Genomic DNA, 14,348 nt, shown 5'->3' with positions numbered 1-14,348 from the left:
TCTAACAATGAGGGAAGCTGGGCAAAGAGTACAGCCAAATTTGAGCAGGTACACTGTAGCATCCATCATCCGGACTTTCCGAAATGAGAATAGGTAAGAAATATTCTCACTAGAAAATTGCAATACTACATATAAATACAGTACTCAGTGAGTACAGTAGTACAGTATTGCCTGTGGACTGTTCTGTAGGACTGTAAAAATAAAGTATGTTTCAAGTATTTGGGAAATGTATTCCTACTTTGTATTTACAGTATTTTACTATTTGTTTGGCAGAACTGAAAGATTACCAACACAAGGTGGTCGGGAACGTCTTCTGTCTCCTGAATAGGAAACTGAAATAATCAACATGGTCCTAGAAAATAACGCCATAACATTACGGCAAATACAAAGAAAAATCCTAGAAAACAATGAGATGTTTCTAAATATTGATAGGGTAAGCTTATCAACACTGGACCGTGTCTTACGCAGAAATAATCTGAGGATGAAGCAGGTCTACAGGGTGCCATTTGAACGCAATTCAGAAAGAGTCAAAGAATTGCGACATAACTATGTGCAAGTGAGTCCTAATCAATAATCCTAATCCTAATCAATCAATACAATCCCACAATTGATGCATAATCTCAACACTGTATAAATTATACATATTTCAGTATTGTAATCATAATGATTGTGCTCCACAATAGTGACCACTCCATGTCTATTTCTGATATTGTCATGTGTGTTTCAGAGAGTCCTTGAGCTAGAGGTGGCTGCAGTGGAGCACCAGTTCATCTTCATTGATGAGGTTGGATTCAACCTCACAAAAAGACGAAGGAGGGGAAGGAATATCATCGGCCAGCGTGCCATTGTTGAAGTCCCTGGCCAGCGCGGAGGGAACATCACAATGTGTGCAGCGACCCACCACGAGCGTCATCCATCACCATGCTACCCTTGGCCCCTACAACACTGCCCATCTGATCACGTTCCTGGACACCCCACACCACACACACAATTCCACCAGATCAGGTAGACGGCCCCAGAGCAGCTCAGGTATGTTGTCATTTGGGACAACGTAAGTTTCCACAGGGCTGCTCTGGTTCATAACTGGTTCACTGCCCACCCACGCTTTTTAGTCCTTTATCTCCTCCATATTCTCCATTCCTCAATCCTATTGAGGAATTTTTTCTGCCTGGAGATGGAAAGTATATGACAGAAATCCACAAATGTGTATACCTCTTCTCCAGGCTATGGAAGACGGCTGAGATATAGCAGCGTGATGCTTTTCATGGCTGGAATCGCCGCGTTAGGCGTATATTTCCCCGCGGCGCTTGGCCAGGGAAAAACATTGCTTGTGACGTGGATGAGGTGCTGTGGCCACACCGAAACAGAAGAGAGGATGCAGCATAGTTTTTTTTAGTTTTTTTGTGATTATTTTATGTAACTGTATACAGTAAATTCTTCTGTTTTGTATGTAGACCACTGTATGTGAAACTTTGTGTTGGTTTGGAATGGGATGTACACGGTGTACATTGTTTTTGTGGGAAAAATAAAATATATTTGTTACCGTGTATTTGTGTTTTGAGTATAAGAACAATATTCTCAAATTCTTTTACAACACACTTATGTACTGTCTGTAGCAAGTGTAACACTGAACCAAAAAAAAGGCCTAAGTCATTATGATGAATGGAGAAGTGTTTTCAGTGTTTTACATTGAGCACATCAGTGTTCATCTGGTTCTTATAAATGTCTATTCATATGATGGTTTGTGTGTGTCATTTGAAAACAAAATACCCTTTTGAGAAGAAATAACATTATTTTGAATGTAAAGTTTAATTTTGCAGGAGCATTGAGGAGTTTTGCCCATTGTGTGTGTGTTCTTTGGAATTGTGTGTAGAGTTCTGAGAATATGAGGCATGCTTTCAGAAAATGTGTGTAAACAATCGAGAAAAACTGTAATCAACTTAAAAATAAATACGTAAAAGTGTAGTGATTTAATTAAATTAAACACATTTAAAAGATCTAAAATACTGTCAGAATTACTTACCCTTGGGTTTTAAAAGAATATATGAAGATACACCATTTAATATTAGTAAAAGTAAGTTCTTTTAAAAGAAAGTGCTTCATAAGTAAAAAGTGCCATAAACATGCAAAGTTAAAAATACATCATTGAATAAAATCAGACTGTAAGTAAAACGCATAAACAATGTGTTTTATCATGTTAAAATCTCAGTTAAGTAATTCCCGTTGTATAATTTCAAATATAAATAAGGCAGAAAAAAACATAACGTACAAAAGGTAAACCAAGGCATATTTTAAATATTTATTTAAAGGTCCCATGACATGGTGCTCTTTGGATGCTTTTATATAGACCTTAGTGGTCCCCTAATACTGTATCAGAAGTCTTTTCATATAGACCTTAGTGGTCCCCTAATACTGTATCTGAAGTCTCTTTTATATAGACCTTAGTGGTCCCCTAATACTGTATCTGGAGTCTCTTTTATATAGACCTTGGTGGTCCCCTAATACTGTATCTGAAGTCTCTTTATATAGACCTTGGTGGTCCCCTAATACTGTATCTGAAGTCTCTTTATATAGACCTTAGTGGTCCCCTAATACTGTATCTGAAGTCTCTTTTATATAGACCTTAGTGGTCCCCTAATACTGTATCTGAAGTCTCTTTTATATAGACCTTAGTGGTCCCCTAATACTGTATCTGAAGTCTCTTTTATATAGACCTTGGTGGTCCCCTAATACTGTATCTGAAGTCTCTTTATATAGACCTTAGTGGTCCCCTAATACTGTATCTGAAGTCTCTTTTATATAAACCTTAGTGGTCCCCTAATACTGTATCTGAAGTCTCTTTTATATAGACCTTAGTGGTCCCCTAATACTGTATCTGAAGTCCCTTTTATATAGACCTTAGTGGTCCCCTAATACTGTATCTGAAGTCTCTTTTATATAGACCTTAGTGGTCCCCTAATACTGTATCTGAAGTCTCTTTTATATAGGCCTTAGTCGTCCCCTAATACTGTATCTGAAGTCTCTTTTATATAGACCTTAGTGGTCCCCTAATACTGTATCTGAAGTCTCTTTCCTGAAATTCAGCCTTGGTGCAGAATTCCAGCCACTAGAGCCAGTCCCACAATGAGCTTTCCTTAGGATGTGCCATTTCTGTGTCTGTAGCTATTGAGGAGGAGAGAGGGGGGGCAAGGTGGAGGGTGTGGCCTTGACCAACTGCCACTTTGCTCGTTTGAAAGCCATGATGTCTCTCTCTCTCATGGGTGGGCCAAATTCTCTGGGCGGGCAAAGCAGAGAAAGGGGAGGTAACCTTGCTCCTTATGACCTCATAAGCAGTGTTGGGGAGTAACGGAATACATGTAACGGCGTTACGTATTCAGAATACAAATTATGAGTAACTGTACTCCGTTACAGTTACAATTTAAATCGTTGGTATTTAGAATACAGTTACATTGTTGAAATCAATGGATTACATGACGATACTTCTCTGTTTCACGAGTTTATTCACTCTGACTAAATTAAGGCAACTCTATGCATTTTCCAGAAGCCCCGATATGAAATCGAAAAAAATAGCTATTTGCGTGATCAGTCACAATGGAGTCGGAACCGGCACGACAGAGCCAGGACAGGAATAAGTTTCTATCTTGGAAATTCAAACAGCATTTCACATTAAAGAACGAACAGGGAGAATTAAATATAACTGTGCAGCCTCTGCTTGCCAGCAACCAACCTCCTTTCAGCGTCCAAATTACTCCACCTCCAACCTGAAGAAGCATCTTAAAGTAAGCTATTTTTTTAATTAGCCAAGGGTAGTCGTCTGCTGTAGTTTTACTGGTCACCTTGCTATTTCATTCTCCTACGTGCTGATTTACTAGCTCCAGAGCCGTTTAAAGACTGACTAGCCCCGTTTGACATGCTAGCTAACGTTAGCTAAAATTAGCTCGTGGTAGCAAGACTGCGGTTAGATTTTTGTAGTATGCAGTTCGGGACTACCAATACAATAATCTATCTGTTTGTTCAGGTACACATTCAGCTAGTTGGAATAAAAAGAGCACACCATTACAGGCCTGTTTAGTAAGCTGGATGTGATAGCTGCATTCCTACACTTATAAAACGCAATTCAATGTGGAAGTAATCCTGAAGTAATCCAAGTATTCAGAATACGTTACTCAGATTGAGTAACGTAACGGAATACGTTACAAATTACATTTGTGGGCATGTATTCTGTATTCTGTAACGAAATACGTTTTGAAAGTATCCTTCCCAACACTGCTTATGCCGTCTTCGGTATTGCTCTATACACTGACAGCCAGCTAAACTCTCTCCTAACATCAAGACTCTGAAGAAGACAGTCGTTCCCACATCCACAGGTTTATTGACGTTTCAAGGAAAGTGTGAAACTGTAACATACAAAAACAGACTAATCAATTCTATGCTAGCTTTTAACATACTATTACGTTCATTCATACGAGTGTAGCCTGTCCTGTGACTTATAGTTGCCTAGCAACCATGCAACGCTAGTCACAGCACCAAAGCCAGCGATCACGGACATTTGTAATATAGACTTAACACAAAATAACACTGACATCAAACTAATGATCTATGAACCTATGTAATTGTTTAAAAAACAGTGAATGAATACATACCAACAATGCTACTCTAGGCATAAATGTAGGCAAATGTAGCTGTAGTTGGCTTGCTACACTACAACCATGAATCACTGAACCGTTAGTTTGTAGCGTTCGTTTACTTCCTAACTACCACTCACGCGACATAGCGGTTACCAGCTGAGAGTCTTAAAGTGACAGCAACGTAAATAGAGAACTCATAAGACTTGAGGCAAATTAACTTCTTACTTTTAACAGCTTATTTATAACAAAACACTGCTCATAAGGAGAAGATTCCTGATTGGTCCATCTGAGCAGGAGCAGGATACCCAGGGCTCGGTTTACACTTATCACCATTTCTAGCTAGTTTTTCTAGCTTTTAAAACAGTGGGAAAAATAATCATTTAAAATCTTAGGTAGAACCTCCTATGCAGGTAAAAATTAAACCCCGGAAAAGAGGAAGGAATAATATAATATAAAAGCATACTAAAAGTCATATATAGACATATTTTAACAATTAAATAATTATATATATATATATTATTTATTTTATAAATGTCTATGGGAGAGATGACAGGGCTTGTGTGGAGGTCACCTTTTATTTAAAGTTTTAATTTCCCGCTGTCTGTCCTAATAGCTAATTTCTGGTACTTTTTTAAACCGTTTTTACTTAACAGAACATGTTTTTTTTTTCTTTAAGTGTTTTTATTTACACAATATATATATCCCCTTTTAACCCAAAAACCTAACCCTAATGCAGCAGGCAGCGCAGCAGCTACACAGTACGAGGACGTAGAGAAGAACCTACCTTCTTCTTCAGCTTGTCATAAATGGCTTACATGGGGATTTGAATCACGCAGGTCATCAGAGAGTGAAGAAACAGTATTTCGGTCACACACATTTAATTTATACCTATATACTTTGATACAGGTTGCTAAAAAGACATTTGTAAACCAAAGAAAAATAAAAACCAGCTGAGCTCAGTGGAGCTATAAGGATGTGGCTCACAATGAGGATAAACTGGACAAAGAAACGTTTGTTTAATAAGTAGGCTTGTCTGTGGAGTCCTCCCTTCAGAGGTTTGTTCAGGCCTAGCAGTGTAGACCCCGACCCATAAGCATCCTGCAGACACACCTGTGGAGGAGAGTATAAAGACCCTGGACTGAACTGAGGCCCTGTTTACACGATGACGCTCTCGGGTGAAAACGAAAAAATATTTTATCGGATGTGCCTTTCGTTTATACGGCGACGGCGTTTTTGGGGCTTAAAAACGCAAAAAAGTGAAACCACCCTCCAGAGTGGAAATCTTAAAAACGCTTCACCGTCGCGTTACCGTCTAAAGGGTAAAAACGCAAAAGTCTGAAGAGTAGCGGGGGAGAGAGACGAAAAAAAGGCGTCTGTTGTTACGGAGTAGGATACAGAAATTATAGGCTCCTGTTAGAATTTCAATGTAATGGCTCAATATTTAAAATGATTTCGACAATGTGGATAAGGTTGTTATAGTTGTAATGACGATATGTAAGCTATTCATTTGAGCCAGAGCAGGCGACAACGCTTACGGATGAAGAGAGAGAGAGAAGAAAAGTGGCGCGCCAGCCGGGCGGGGGTCTGCTTCAGCCTCCTCTGGCGCTGCCTCTCGCCTCTCAAGCAGCGCTGAAGGGCCAGCGAGGCTCAGGGTATTGGTAGTGCTCCCGTGGCGGTGTTGTGGCTTATAACGGTCAACTGTGCCGGTCATCAGCAGACAAACATGCAACTCCACCTCCCCGTCTTTCCAGACGAGCTGTTGTTGTTCGCTTCGGCATGTTTTGGTTTCCGCTACTAAGGAGAGAATTAGAATGAATGTTCTACGCAGGCGGGTGCCTTGGTGGTGTTGTGTGGCAGTGCCACCTAGTCACCTGGAGTGCATACTACATCAAATTTCACACACTTTTGCGTCACCATATGCACGCAGATTTCCCCCCCCCATAACGCTCGTCTAAACTCAGAATAAAAAGTGATAACACAACGCCACTTTTGCGTTTTCTCTTCAGATCGTTTCCGTGTAAACATAGCCTGAGTCAAACATCAAGCTTCAAGGAGTCTCTCCACAGCAGCTCTCCAGAGAAGCTCCACAGCCTCCAGACCGACCCTGAAGATGACTCCCTCTGCCAGCCTGCTGCTGCTGTTCGGCCTCTCTCAGGCCCTTCCTCTTCCAGACACCGTCGACATCACCACCAGGAATTTTGACCTCCAACAATGGCAGCGATGAGATCCTCCTGGAAGGAGACCTGCTGGTTCCCAGAACCAGAAACGCCCTCATATGCCCTAACCAGAAGTGCTTCTGGAAGAAAAACTCCAGCGGCCTGGTGACGGTCCCCTACACCGTGAGCAGTGAGTACACCAGCTCAGAGAAGCGACTGATTGACAACGCCTTGCAGGGCTTCCACAGCACAACCTGTATCCGCTTCGTGCCCCGTAACAACGAGACCGACTACATCAGCGTGGAGAACCAATCAGGATGTTTCTCCAGTCTGGGCAAAGTGGGAGGCAGTCAGGTTCTCTCTCTGCAGAGGCCGGGCTGCGTCTCCTACGGCATCATCCAGCACGAGTTCAACCACGCTCTGGGCTTCCGGCACGAACACACCAGGAGCGATCGCAACAACTACGTCACGATCAATTGGGCCAACATCGACCCTCAGGAGGCCTACAACTTCAACAAGCAGGTCACCAACAACCTGAACACTCCCTACGACTACACCTCCATCATGCACTATGGAAGAACAACCTTCTCCATCAACGGGCAGGACACCATCACCCCCACCCCCAACCCTAACGTCCAGATCGGCCAGAGTCAGGGCTTGTCCTCCTGGGACATCATAAGGATCAATAAGCTCTACAGCTGCTAAAATCAACACATCTTATCCAAAGTTATCAGTTAGGAAAATAAGTTTCTGTTCAAATATTCTTTAAGCAGACAGCAGAATCTAAGACTAGGAATCTGTGAATTCTCTGATACTGTACCCTATCTAATTAAAGCATGCATTCAATATTTGTTTCCGTTGTTCATTTATCTATTTCTACATATAAAACTTACTTATTAATCTTGTGTAAATCAGCTCACTCAGAAATTCTTTATTAAGAATAACCCCTTGAGACGTAGCATCTCTTTTTTGAGGGGTTCCTTAAAGGCAAACATATACAATACATTCACAATTAAACAAAACAGTTAACAAAACAACTTGAGGAAACCTCAAGAAAAACATACATCAGACATACATACATACTGGCAGACAAAAGACAAAGCTCTCCATCACACCAAATCCACCCATATCATCCCCATTCAAACCATTAAATATTAGAGAATAAATAGTGAAGGTCATTAATATATATTTGAAAAAAATAAACAAAAATATCAAGCATGAGGAAAACAGTTGCAGCTTGTATGCAAATAATTAAGAAGAGCCAAAATAAACTGGTGAAAAGAAGAGATAGCCCTAAAAGACCTAGGTAAACCATTCCAATCAGAAGGGGCTTTAAAGGCTCTCCTCCCAATTTCTTTGGATATATGTGGTACAAAGAAGAAAATGTGGTCAGTATCTCTTAAACTATAGGGTGATTGATATAAAATCAAGTGTTGTTTCAGATAGGATGGATAGTTTGAAAAAATGCATTTATGAACAAACTGCAACCAGTGAAACTGACGTCTATCATTTAGTGAAAGAAGATTCAATGACTGATACATTTGACAGTGATGGGTTCCTAATGGACACTTCAGAACAAATCTGCAGAGACTATTATAAATCACATTCAAAGGTTTAAGATTGATTTCAGATGTGTTCTGATAAACAACATCCGCATAATCAATTATAGGCAATAATAATTGAGTAATAATTTTGAATCTAATCTGTTTTGTAAAACAATTAATTGAGCGGTATAACATTCTTAAGTTTATTTTTTTTCACAATGGAGTCAATATGAGGTCTGAAGGTAAGTCGGGAATCAAGCCAGAGGCCAAGATATTTAAACTCCTCAACATTCTCTAGAGGTGTACCATCCAGGAATTTAACCTCAAGAGAGTTATTTTGCTTATGGAGTGCAGATCTAGTTACAAAAAGCATACTATAGCACTTATTTTTATTCAATAGGAGCAGATTAGAAGAAAACCATGTTTGAATACAATTAAAATCAGATTGAAGAGAGGTTTGTATCTCAGATATGTCTTGTTTAGATAACTGTGTCATCTGCATATAGATGGATCTGACATATTTGTGGTAGATCATTTATAAAAATGGAAAATAAAAGGGGCCCTAGGGAAGAACCCTGAGGGACACCCATTTCAATTATTCTAGGCTGGGAGAGAGCAGCATTAAGAGACACACTTTGACGTCTGTAATGAAAATATGCATTAAACCAAAGAACAGCTGATTTGGAAAGACCAATAGCATATAGTTTATCGAGAAGAATATAATGATTGACCATGTCAAACGCTTTAGTGAGGTCAATACAAATTGCACCAGTAGACCTGTTTTTATCTTGTGCAGAAAAAATATCATTGGTAAATAATGTAAGGGTTGTTGTCGTATAATGATTAGGTCTAAATCCAGTTTGATTTGTAGTCAAAAGGGAGAAGTCATTAATATATTTAGAGAGTTGCCTAAAAATAAGCTTTTTGAATATTTTAGCTACATTACTATTTATAGAAATTGGCCTATAATTGTTGACATCAAGTGAGTCACCACCTTTGTGTAGTTATGTTACTTTCGCAAATTTCCACATTAATGGAATTAAGCAAGTGGAAAGTGATAAATTAAATAACTCACATAGTGGAAATGCTAGGACGTGGGAAGAAAGCTTAATAAACTTAATGTCCAGACCATCAGGACCAGCACCATTAGAAGATTTTATTTCTGAGATTGTCTGTTGGACATCAAAGGGATGGATTTTAGAAAATGAAAATGAGAATGGGCTATTGTTCACAGTATTTGTTATGCTAGAATAGGAGAGTTCAGATGATTGAGAACAACATATAGAGGAAAAATGTTGATTGAGAACATTGGCCATTGACATAGGGTCAGTAATAATGTTGTTATTCATTCTAAGTTTGGTAGGAAGACTTTTATTGGTTTTGTTAATTAAAGAGTTAAGTTTCTTCCAGAATTGCTTAGGGTTTTTGATGTCATCTGATAAAGAATACCTATAATAATTTGATTTTGCATTCCTTGTTTTGGTTGTAAAATCATTTCTTATATTCAGACCAATCAGCAGCGTCCTTTGTCATGTGGTATCTGACCCAGGCTTTATCTTGTTATTTAAATAAATGTATTAGATCACTGTTAATCCAAGGTAAATGACTCCCCTTGACCTTAACAGATGTCCAAGGTGCATGCCTATCTATGACTTTAAGAACCTCTAACAAGAAAGAAGTTCCAGGCGTCTTCAACATAAGGGATCATTTGAAATCTAGACCAATTATTGCTTATTAAATCTTGGATGAAAGCATCTGTGTTTAGTTTTTTACATTGTCTTATCTTAATTACTTTAGATGGCAGATGGGGTAGTCTTATTTTCCAAACACAAAAAACAATTGAGTGATCACTCGAGAGACTTAGACTTATTAATCACCCTAGTCGGATCAGTAATGAAGTTGAGTAAGGTTGAGACCATTAAATAAGTTTTTCTCATGAGAAGAGGCGCAATCAAGCCAATTACGATTGAAATCACCCAATAACATCAACTGATTTGCATAGTCTAAAGAATTAAAAGTAGCAAGAATACAATTTGTCAATTTAACAGGGGAATTAAGAGGTCTATAGATGTTACCTATAATTATCTGCTTGTTTTCATGAAAAGCAATATTAACAAATAAGCATTCAAAATATACAGCTGTCTCCTTTGGCATAATGAGTTCAGAAGATAAATGAGAAGAGATATAGGTGGCTACTCCCTCACCACGAGTACACCTGTCGACTCTATACAGAGTATAACCATCAAGTTTAACATCTGCATCAGATATATCACTATTCAGCCATGTTTCAGAGAGTGTGATAACACTAGGCTTATTGTAAGAAAGCCAGGCTCTTAGCAAGTTGATTTTATGTGTCAAACTCCTAATATTCAAATGTATAACAAATAAGCCTGGAGGCGTTCACCTTCTGATAAACCAATCAGGAACGGCCAATGATCCCATAGGCCAATCACAGCGTCACCTCACTCTTTTAAAAAGCTGCTTCTCTCCCTGTGCTATCAGCTGTCATTTCAGGAAGACGTCGTCCCTCCTCCTCCCCTTCCACCTCCTGTCCTGGTGGTTCTCTGGCTGTCGCTCCGATGCCTCCTAGGTCTGGTTTTCCGGCCTTCTCCGCCACCACCAGTGTCTGGATTCCATCGGGGGGGTTACATCTTGGTTCCCTACCCCTACATTAAATGTATTAATATATTAAATGTATTAATATTGATGGAGTTCAATCTCCAATACACTGTGCACTACATGCTGTTGTACATTAAAACCTTTTGCATATCTGCAAACAAGTCTCTCCTGATTGAAATGAGGGTTGGGGAGAAAAGGGTGGAGGGGAGAGGAGAGCATATCACACAAGTATTTACAAACCTTTACACACACACACACACACACACACACACACACAAACACACACACACCAAGATATACACACACAAGAGCACAGAAACTGGTCAAACAAAGGCATAGCCTAGAATTAATTTAAAACAAGAAACTAAACAAAAAAATAGAGAACAAACAAGAATGCAGGCTCAGGCCGCAAAAATATTAACTGGGAATGCTTTATACATATCCTAAATGTTTCACTATATACAGACCACATTATGAGACAGCCCATAGGCTCTAGCAAAATGAAAAAACACAAATTAATGAATAGCCCCATAGTAATAGAACTCAGTGAGAAGCTGCATATACAAATTAAAGAAGCCAAATAATATTTATCAGCCAATGAATTCATTTTTATTTTTTTATATATAGCCAGCCCTATAGGCTAAAGAGAATAAGAGAAAAAACGTCTCAATATTCTGGTCTGGGAGGGAATTATAAATCATTTCCATATCATGTAAACCTTCAAGAGGTAATCAAATACATCCAGATTACACTACTGCAAACAAACAAACATCAGCAACAACCAATCAATAGACTACCTCAAACAGGACAGGAGCAGTCCGTCATTCAGGTTGTAGTTCCGGAAGAAACTTTTCAGCTTCCACTGAGGTTTTGCACAGCATTGATTTACCATCAGAGGTAATCTTGAGCGTAGGAGGATAGTGCAAGGAGTATTTGATGATTTACGAGTTATTTGAAGGCAAATCTAGTCATTCTTGCAGGTCTGACTTCCTCAAATGCTCATGCTGCCGCCATCTTGTGATAACGTGTCCTGGTGGTGTGTTGGTTCACACATATACGTTCACACACATACATTGGCAACATTGTAAACTTGCATACAGTTTTTGTTGAATTGGGAAACGACAGTGGGCACAACTGGAGTCACATGTGCAAAACTCAAACTACAGTCTGCACAGCAGCAGTCACCTGAGCCAGAGATGTTCACAAGTCATTTTTTTGAAGTTCAAGTCAAGTCTCAAGTCTTTTGCCACGAGTCCAAGTCAAGTCTCAAGTCTCTGGCCATCTGATCTGTCCCTAACACTGTATTGTTAAATATTATGAATTCAAAGCATGTCCTGTAGCTCCCATCCATACAGTATATAGTATCAACATCAGTTGTAGGATAACTTTATGGGGTCTACTTAACACATCCCTCTAGCCCTCGGACCTGCTGAAATATTAACCTAAGGCAAGGCAAGGCAAGGCAGCTTTATTTGTATAGCACATTTCAGCAACAGGGCAATTCAAAGTGCTTTACATAAAATATTAAAGAGCAGTAAGAAAACAATTAAAAACTATTTAAAAATATTAATAAACAAATTAAAAACATTAAAAGACAATAATAAAATTGATAGTGCAGTATAAGAATAAAAGTTACAGTGCAGTATAAGAAATTAAAGTTAATAAAATAGATTATTTAAAGAAAAGCAACATCAAGAAGATAGGTCTTTAGCTTAGATTTAAAAGAACTGAGAGTTGCAGCGGACCTGCAGGTTTCTGGGAGTTTGTTCCAGATATGTGGAGCATAAAAACTGAACACTGCTTCCCCCTGTTTAGTTCTGACTCTGGGTACAACAAGTAGACCTGTCCCAGACGACCTGAGAGGTCTGGGTGGTTCATAGTGTAGTAGGAGATCAGAAATGTATTTTGGTGATTTATAAACCAGCAAAAGTATTTTGAAATCAATTCTTTGAGGCACTGGAAGCCAGTGTAGAGGCTTCAGTACTGGAGTGATGTGATCCACTTTCTTGGTTTTAGTGAAGACTCGAGCAGCAGCGTTCTGAATCAGCTGCAGCTGTCTGATTGATTTTTTAGGGAGACCTGTAAAGACACCGTTACAGTAGTCCAGTCTACTAAAGATAAAAGCATGGACAAGTTTTTCCAGATCCTGCTGAGACATAAGTCCTTTAACCCTTGATATATTTTTAAGGTGATAATAGGCTGATTTTGTTATTGTCTTAATGTGGCTTTTAAAATTCAGGTCTGAGGACATGACTACACCAAGATTTCTGGCTTTGTCTGTTGTTTTCAACATTGTCGTTTGAAGCTGAGTGCTGACTTTCAATCGTTCCTCTTTTGCTCCAAAAACAACCACCTCCGTTTTTTCTTCATTTAATTTAAGAAAGTTCTGGCACATCCAATCATTAATCTAACCTATTTAATCTAATTAGATCTAATCTAATCTAACCTAAGTCTGTCACATCATATGGATACAACTATAAAGATACAATGTGCCTGTTCTCAGCATTAGCACAACACTTTGCGATGGTTAGTTTGTTACCTGTGATGATATATGCTAAATGTAACGTCTCTTTCACTCAAAAAAGTGAAAGTGGAAATCAAGAGAATAGTGGCAGCGCCACACCAGTTGCAGAACAACATGCATCTCAGTGTCAGTCAAAATTACGCACAATAAGCAGTTTGAACTCACTGATGTAATGCCATTTATTGCTTTTCTAAGTGTTAGTATGCTCAGTGAAACTGAGTCCAGAACGAGGGAGACCCGACTCAGAGGAGGAGAGGTTAGTGAGGAGGAGGTGGGACACACAGATCCATCTCCCCAGGAACAAACGCTGTGTAGTATAGCGTAATTGATCCCGTGGATGATTTGTAGGCTATTACAGTTTTTCTTGATTGCTTTGACCATGTGGTCCCATAGATCAGTGTGCAGGGTTCAGTGGCGGATCTAGAAAATTTTACATGGGGGGGCAAAGGGGTAGCAAGAGATCTTGGTAGGGTGGCAGGGGAAGACGGTACATGGAAACCCTCATACATAAACTGATATGCCCTACTACGCCCCGCAACGCCCTGCTATGCCCTAAACTGCTACGCCCTAAACTGCTACAACTATTATTTCTATTCATAGTTCCATTATCTTTTTTGTTACTATAATTACCATTATTATGAATCATAATTCTCTATATCTGTATCCATCTGTATGTAACCAGCGACCACCAAGACCCTGGATATGTCTGATGTTTCTGTTGCACCAAATGCTTGCTCTTGGGAGAATTGTTGGGTCATTGTAACTTAAAGAGTGTGGTCTAGACCTACTCTATCTGTAAAGTGTCTTGAGAAGAGTGAACTGTTGTTGTATATGTAAATATTTACATATCTAACCCTATAACATATACAACAGAATG

General features: G+C 39.2%; 1 pseudogene; it reads left to right on the top strand.

Moving 5' to 3' along the window:
* The first annotated feature begins 6,595 nt into the window (after positions 1-6,595).
* On the top strand, positions 6,596-7,491 carry LOC120569060 (annotated as a pseudogene).
* The last annotated feature ends 6,857 nt before the right edge of the window (positions 7,492-14,348 follow it).

Source organism: Perca fluviatilis, chromosome 11 (genome assembly GCF_010015445.1).
Source record: "Perca fluviatilis chromosome 11, GENO_Pfluv_1.0, whole genome shotgun sequence".
Taxonomy (NCBI): Eukaryota; Metazoa; Chordata; class Actinopteri; order Perciformes; family Percidae; genus Perca; species Perca fluviatilis.
This window is presented reverse-complemented; position numbering and strand designations above follow the sequence as displayed.